This window comes from Clupea harengus, chromosome 9, assembly GCF_900700415.2.
Source record: "Clupea harengus chromosome 9, Ch_v2.0.2, whole genome shotgun sequence".
In the NCBI taxonomy this organism is placed as follows: Eukaryota; Metazoa; Chordata; class Actinopteri; order Clupeiformes; family Clupeidae; genus Clupea; species Clupea harengus.
Window position 1 is genome coordinate 8,592,922 of NC_045160.1, and position 6,429 is coordinate 8,599,350.

Sequence of the window (6,429 nt, forward strand, 5' to 3'; positions counted from 1 at the left end):
TGCTGGGGGGGGGGGGGTTACAAACACTTGTAAAGAGACACAGATAAGTAAATAAATAAATAAATGTTACATTAATGTTAAATAAATACATTTTACAAGTTACAAAACACTTATAAAAAGACACAGATTTTGCCAGAGATAAATGAACAGGAAATTACGTACTAACCGCACTGGCACCATAAAGGACTGCTCAGCACAGTTATCGTCAAACTAAGAGACAGCTGCTGGGGGGGGTACAAATACTTGAAAAGAGACAGAAATAAGTAAATAAATGAATGTTCCATAAATGTTAAATACATTTTACAGTGAGTGATAAGCGAGATCAAAGAGGTATGTCTTAAGTGCATGTTTAAAGGTTTCAACCGTTTCGGCCATTCTTAGGTATTCTGGCAGAGTGTTCCAAAGGTTGGGGGCATAGAAACTAAAAGCTGCTTCCCCATGTCTCTTTGTCCTGGCTTTTGGAACTGTTAGAAGTTCAGTGCCGGAGGACCTCAGGGATCCACTGGGTGTGTACCTTGAGAGCATGTCTGTTATATATTCAGGTGCATGACTATGGAGTGATTTATAGACTAGTAGGAGAACCTTGAAATCTATTCTAAAACTAACAGGTAGCCAGTGCAGTGATTTTAATACTGGTGTGATGTGCGCTCTCCGTCTTGTTTTAGTGAGGACTCGCGCTGCTGCATTCTGTATTGTTTGTAGTTGACTAATGGCTTTTTTTGGTAGACCAGACAAAAGCGAGTTACAGTAGTCTAGCCTGCTCGTGATAAACGCGTGCATCAGTCTTTCGGTGTCAGCCTGAGCGAGAAACGGTTGCACCTTAGCAATGTTTCTTAAGTGATAAAAAGATGTTTTAATTATATTTTTGATATGGGTTTCAAAATTGAGATCTGAGTCAAGTATGACGCCTAGGTTTCTGGCTTGGTGCTTGGTGTTAAGTGCTAGTGTTTTTAAGTGTGCAGTTAGTTTCTCTCTCTCGTTTTTTTCACCAATGACTAATACCTCTGTTTTATCTTGGTTTAGCTGGAGAAAGTTTTGTGACATCCATACATTTATATCAGAAATGCAATTTACCAAACAATCAATAGAGCTGTAGTTGTTGGGTGTTACAGAAATATAGAGCTGGGTGTCATCTGCATAGCTATGATAGTCGATGTTGTGCCTCCTAATTACACTACCAAGGGGTAGCATGTATAGACTGAAAAGTAAGGGCCCTAAAATGGATCCTTGAGGGACCCCACAGGTCATACAAATGTTTTTTGAGCTGTGGTCTCCGAGGGCGACAAAGTATTCCCGGCCAGTTAGATAGGTCCTAAACCAGTTTAGGACCGGACCAGTGAGGCCAACCCAATTTTCAAGTCTATCAATAAGGATATTGTGATCAACAGTATCAAAGGCTGCGCTCAGATCCAGAAGGGCCAAGACAGATAGTTTTTTGGAGTCAGCATTAATCCTGAGATCATTTACAACCTTGACTAATGCCGTTTCTGTGCTATGATTGGAGCGAAAACCAGATTGGAAGGTGTCAAATGCACAGTTAGCATCTAGGAAATTATTTAACTGTTTAAAGACAATTTTTTCCAGGATTTTACTTAGAAAGGGAAGGTTAGAGATGGGTCTAAAATTGTTTAGAACTGAAGAGTCTAAATTGCTTTTCTTCAGGAGGGGTCTCACCAGGGCAGTTTTAAGTTCTGATGGGAAAATACCTGTAAGCAGGGAACAGTTTATAATGGCTAGAATGTCCTTAGACACAGAGTCAAAGATGGTCTTAAAAAATTTGGTGGGAAGGGGATCAAGAGGGCATGTAGACGGCTTCAGTTGTGACACTATTTTGCTCAGCATTTCTATATCAGCCAGTGCAAAAAAGCTCATACTGTTACAGCATGGTGGAAGGGGATCAGAAAACAAGACATTTGGAATTTCTTGAGCAATATTTTTCCTAATGTTCGTTATCTTATCTCTGAAGAATGCTGCAAATTCCTCACATTTGGAGGTGGAAAAGAGACTATCATCTACTTTAGGTGCAGGATTTATAAGGCTGTCTATTGTTGAAAAGAGGACCCTGGAATTGTTAGAATTTGTAGATATCAAATTAGAGAAATGATCCTTCCTAGCATTTCTTATTGCTTTATTAAAGACTGAAAGTTTATCCTTAAAGATATCAAGGTGGACCTGTAGCTTGGTCTTTCTCCATGTACGCTCAGACCTTCTGCAGGATCTCTTAAGTTTAATAATTTCCTCATTTCTCCATGGAGCTTTTTGTTTGGCTAAAACCTTTTTTTGTTTCAATGGTGCTACAGAGTCAAGTGCTGTCCTTAATTTTGTATTTAGAGTAGTTACTAGATCATTAACACATGATGGCCCCGTATCTGGGTTTTTTGCACTAGTTATGTTCATCATTACTTTGAAATTCTCAGCTGCTGCAGAGTTAAGATAGCGTTTCTTAATAAAACATTCAGCACTATTTCTAACTTTAGGTACCAGTGCTGTAAAGAAAATACAAAAGTGGTCAGAAAGAGCAAGGTCACAGATAGACGATATAACAGTTGTAAGACCCTTTGTAATAACTAGATCAAGGGTGTGGCCACGGTTGTCAGTGGGTTCAGTGATGTGTTGTGTAAAGTCCATGGAATTCAAGAGATTCATAAAATCCCGGGCCTTTGAGTCGTTCCCATTATCAACATGTATGTTAAAATCACCAGTGATAATAATCTTATCGTAGTTTGTGTGTATAATGGAGAGTAGTTCTGAAAAGTCTGTTAGAAAAGTGGGACATTGCTTGGGTGGCCTATACACAGTTACTGTCAGAACAGGAGGCTGGCACTTTAGAACTATGGCATGATATTCAAATGAGGCAAAATCATCGAAGGAGATGCTCCTGCAGCACAGGGCATCCGTGGTTATGGTGGCTGTCCCGCCCCCTTTTTTACCTGTTCTAATGGACTGAAAAAAGCTATAATTGGGAGGGGATGCTTCAATAAGAGCTGCAGACCCATTTTTGTTTAGCCAGGTTTCTGTTAAAAACATACAGTCTAATTTACGTTCACATATAAGATCGTTAATGAGAAATGTTTTCCCTGATAGTGACCTAATATTTAGTATTGCCATTGAAATATTTTCTGGATATAGTGGCTCACAGGAAGGAGGAATATGCCGGGGTATAGATAGAATATTTGCTGGGCTTCTATTGTTTCTATTGTATCTATGGCCTTTGTTTTTAACTGTGCGTTGGGTAGAGATTAAAACTGGAATAGGATTATAGGCGCATGCCATAATATTATATGAAGCAGCCTGTTCTGAGGTAGTGGTGTCATATATTGCTCTGTAGAAAACATTGACAGATTCAGATTCATTTTCATAAACAGTGTTATTAGAGTTACTACCTGGGGGGCATGAGTCTGTGATGTTTTCTACAGGATGTCAGTGCCTTAGGGTGGTCTTCATGTTGTCCGACAGCAGACTGGCTCCGATCCGGTTTGGGTGGAGGCCATCATGCTTCAGCAGGCTGGGCCTCTCCCAGAACAGGTCAAAGTTGTTAACACAGTCAATGTCTAATGAAGCGCAGGTCGCTCGCAGCCAGGTGTGGAGTTTGAAAAGTCTTGACCATCTCTCAGCGCCTCTCCGGTAGGTAGGGAGAGGCCCAGAGATGACGATCCGTCTTCCTGTGTCCATGAGGGTAGTGAGGAGGGCTGTGAAGTCTGCCTTCAGGACTTCTGTCTGTCTTGCTCTGATGTCGTTTGTGCCCACATGTACAATTATGGTGCTGACCTTGGTGTAGCCGGCGAGGATGCTTGGGAGTCTACGTTGAATGTCACGGACCCTCGCTCCGGGGAAGCAGTGGACCTTGCAGGGACCGCTTGGTGAAGGGGGGATGTAGACATCTCTGATCATGGAGCTGCCAATGACAAGGGTGGAGGTTGTCATGTCAAGCGGGAGAAGCCGTCTAGGGGATGCTGACTGTGTTGAGGGCCCAGGATGGGAAGCAGGGCGGCGTGGGCGATGCTGGATGTCAGTGTGATGCCGTTGTTTCTCTGGAGCCGGTCTGCGGGGGCGTTGCAGGGCGGGCTGAGGAGGGGTGTCATCAAGCCCAGGGGGCTCCTCCTCATTCATCAGTGTGGTGTAGCGGTTTCCCAGTTTCAGGGGCTGGCCTGGCTCAGTGTGTCGTCCCGACCGCCTTCCATCACGCTTGCTTCTGCCAGCTGTTCTCCATGGCTGGTGAGGAGTGGAGTTCACCGGCAGGGTGGGCTTGGTCCCCACCAGTGGCCAGGGAGCAGTGGTGTGGTCTGGGTTTGTGTTCATGCAGGGCAGAGTGGAATCGAGATGTCCAGTGTGTGTGTGTGTGTGAAGAGGACCCACAGATACAATGGAGTCAATGAACTGCTCATCCAGCTTGATCTGGTAGAGGTTCGCTAACCTGACTTCTAGTTCTACTACCTTCTGTCTGAGCAGGAGGCAGGAGTCGCATCCAGGTGCACCACTGAGGGAAGGCATCGTGGCGATGTCAGATGAGAGGCAAAAACTTGAGTTTATGTGTTTTGTTTGCTACGATGTCGCGGTGACTCGCGGTGAGGTAGTCAAACGTTAAGCTTTAGCTGGTGTTTGCTTGCTAGGCTTGCTAGCTGTTCAGAGTCAGAATGAGAACAGGTAGTGTTAATTTAATTTAGCGATCTATACAACTCCAAGCTCACAGGAAGAAGCAAAAACCTACTGTTTGTAGGATAAAATTCTTCTTCTGCCTTCTGTTAAAAGAACGACAGCGCCTTCCGCTAACCTGCGAGTTGGCAGTTAAATTAATTGTAGGTGTCTTTCACCGCAAAAAGTTTTTTCCCCTAAGGGTTACCTGGAGATTAAGATGATAGTCCAGCAGAGAAATTCTTAAATACCGATGATGAATCCGTCGATAAAGAACGAGAGTCGGGGGTTTAATCCAGTAGAGGTTAAATTCAGTAGAGGTTAAATCCAGCAGAGTTTGTTTTGTTTTTTGAAAACTTTTGAAGATGGCCTCAAATCCTGACGGTGAATGCTTCGATCAAGAACGATAGTCTGAGCTTGAATCTTTTAGAAGATTAAAAATAAAAATTCTCCGGGTTTTTTGGAAGATTAAGAATAGAGAGGAGTAGGCTAATCGGTAGGTAGAAAAATTCGGCAGGTTGCAGCAATTCTAACAAATTCTAGTCAGAATATGAGTCTGATATCGCTCCATTGGGCTGTGATTATGGGGCGTGTTTCAACCGAACCAGGAGAAAAAATGCCTCTTCGCTCAATTGGTTACCTACAACCAATCAGAACAATGTAGTATGTGACCAAGGCCTGCTGATAAATTAAACTTTTACCGGATCCCGTAGGAAGGAAGGCAAAAACATCTTTTCGATTGACAAATGCCTTGATCGCGTTTCTCTGTTCCTCTTTCAAAATGAATGCACTGTCAATGTCTAAATGGACTCGAATCTATACATTTCAGCTCTCCAGCGGCAGCCATGTTTGTTGAAAACGAATTCAACTTGTGTGTTGGTGACGTGCTTCATCTGTCCATCATCGTATAAAGCCCGCCTTGACAATTTGATTGGTCCGGCAATTTCTGTCCGCAGATAATTTCTCCCCAATGGAGTAATGCCAGACCGAACTTCCCGACTTCAAATGTTGTGGGCGGGGCTAAGTTCAGTGTGGTATCCAGGCTACAAGTGAGGTGTTTCAGCAAACGAATACTGAAAGTTTTGGTGACATTGCTGGAGTCCACATTATTACAGATGACATGATAATAGCAGCAGCCACAAAGGAAGAACATGATAACATCTTACAACAGGTGATGGACAGAGCCGTCAAGCTGAATGTGAAATTCAATGCTGACAAAATCCAGTACATGGTGAGTGAAGTGAAATACATGGGGCACATCATCAGCGCAGAGGGAGTCAGACCAGATAAGCCAAAGTGGCAGCAATAACAGCAATGCCCCCACCTGGAGACAAAAAGGGTCTGCAGAGGTTATTGGGCATGACACGATATCTTACGACCCCCTGCGCCCCTGCAGACATTGCAGTGGCCATGCATGGCCTGCAGGCAACAGTGGGGACTACGTAACGCCCACGACTGGTTGATTGCCTGATGATCCACACCTGGGGAGGCGTGGGAGATAAAGGACTACTGGACACCTGTCTCTTTCTCTCTCGAGCCGGCACTCAGGATACCGACGTTAAATCCCCTAGACACTTCGCCTTTGCGTTATATTGTGTGGACTGAAATAAACACGGGTGACTTTTGTAAGAAAACCGTTGTTGTCTGCCTCCGCATGTTGTTGTTTCGGTCACGAGCCGGCCGGAACGTAACACCCAGTATATCCCGCACGAAGCCACTCTGCTCCGCTCAGAATGCTGCTCAGAAAAGATTTGATGTGGCAATGGCACCCAGAGCACCAAGCAGCACTGAACAGAC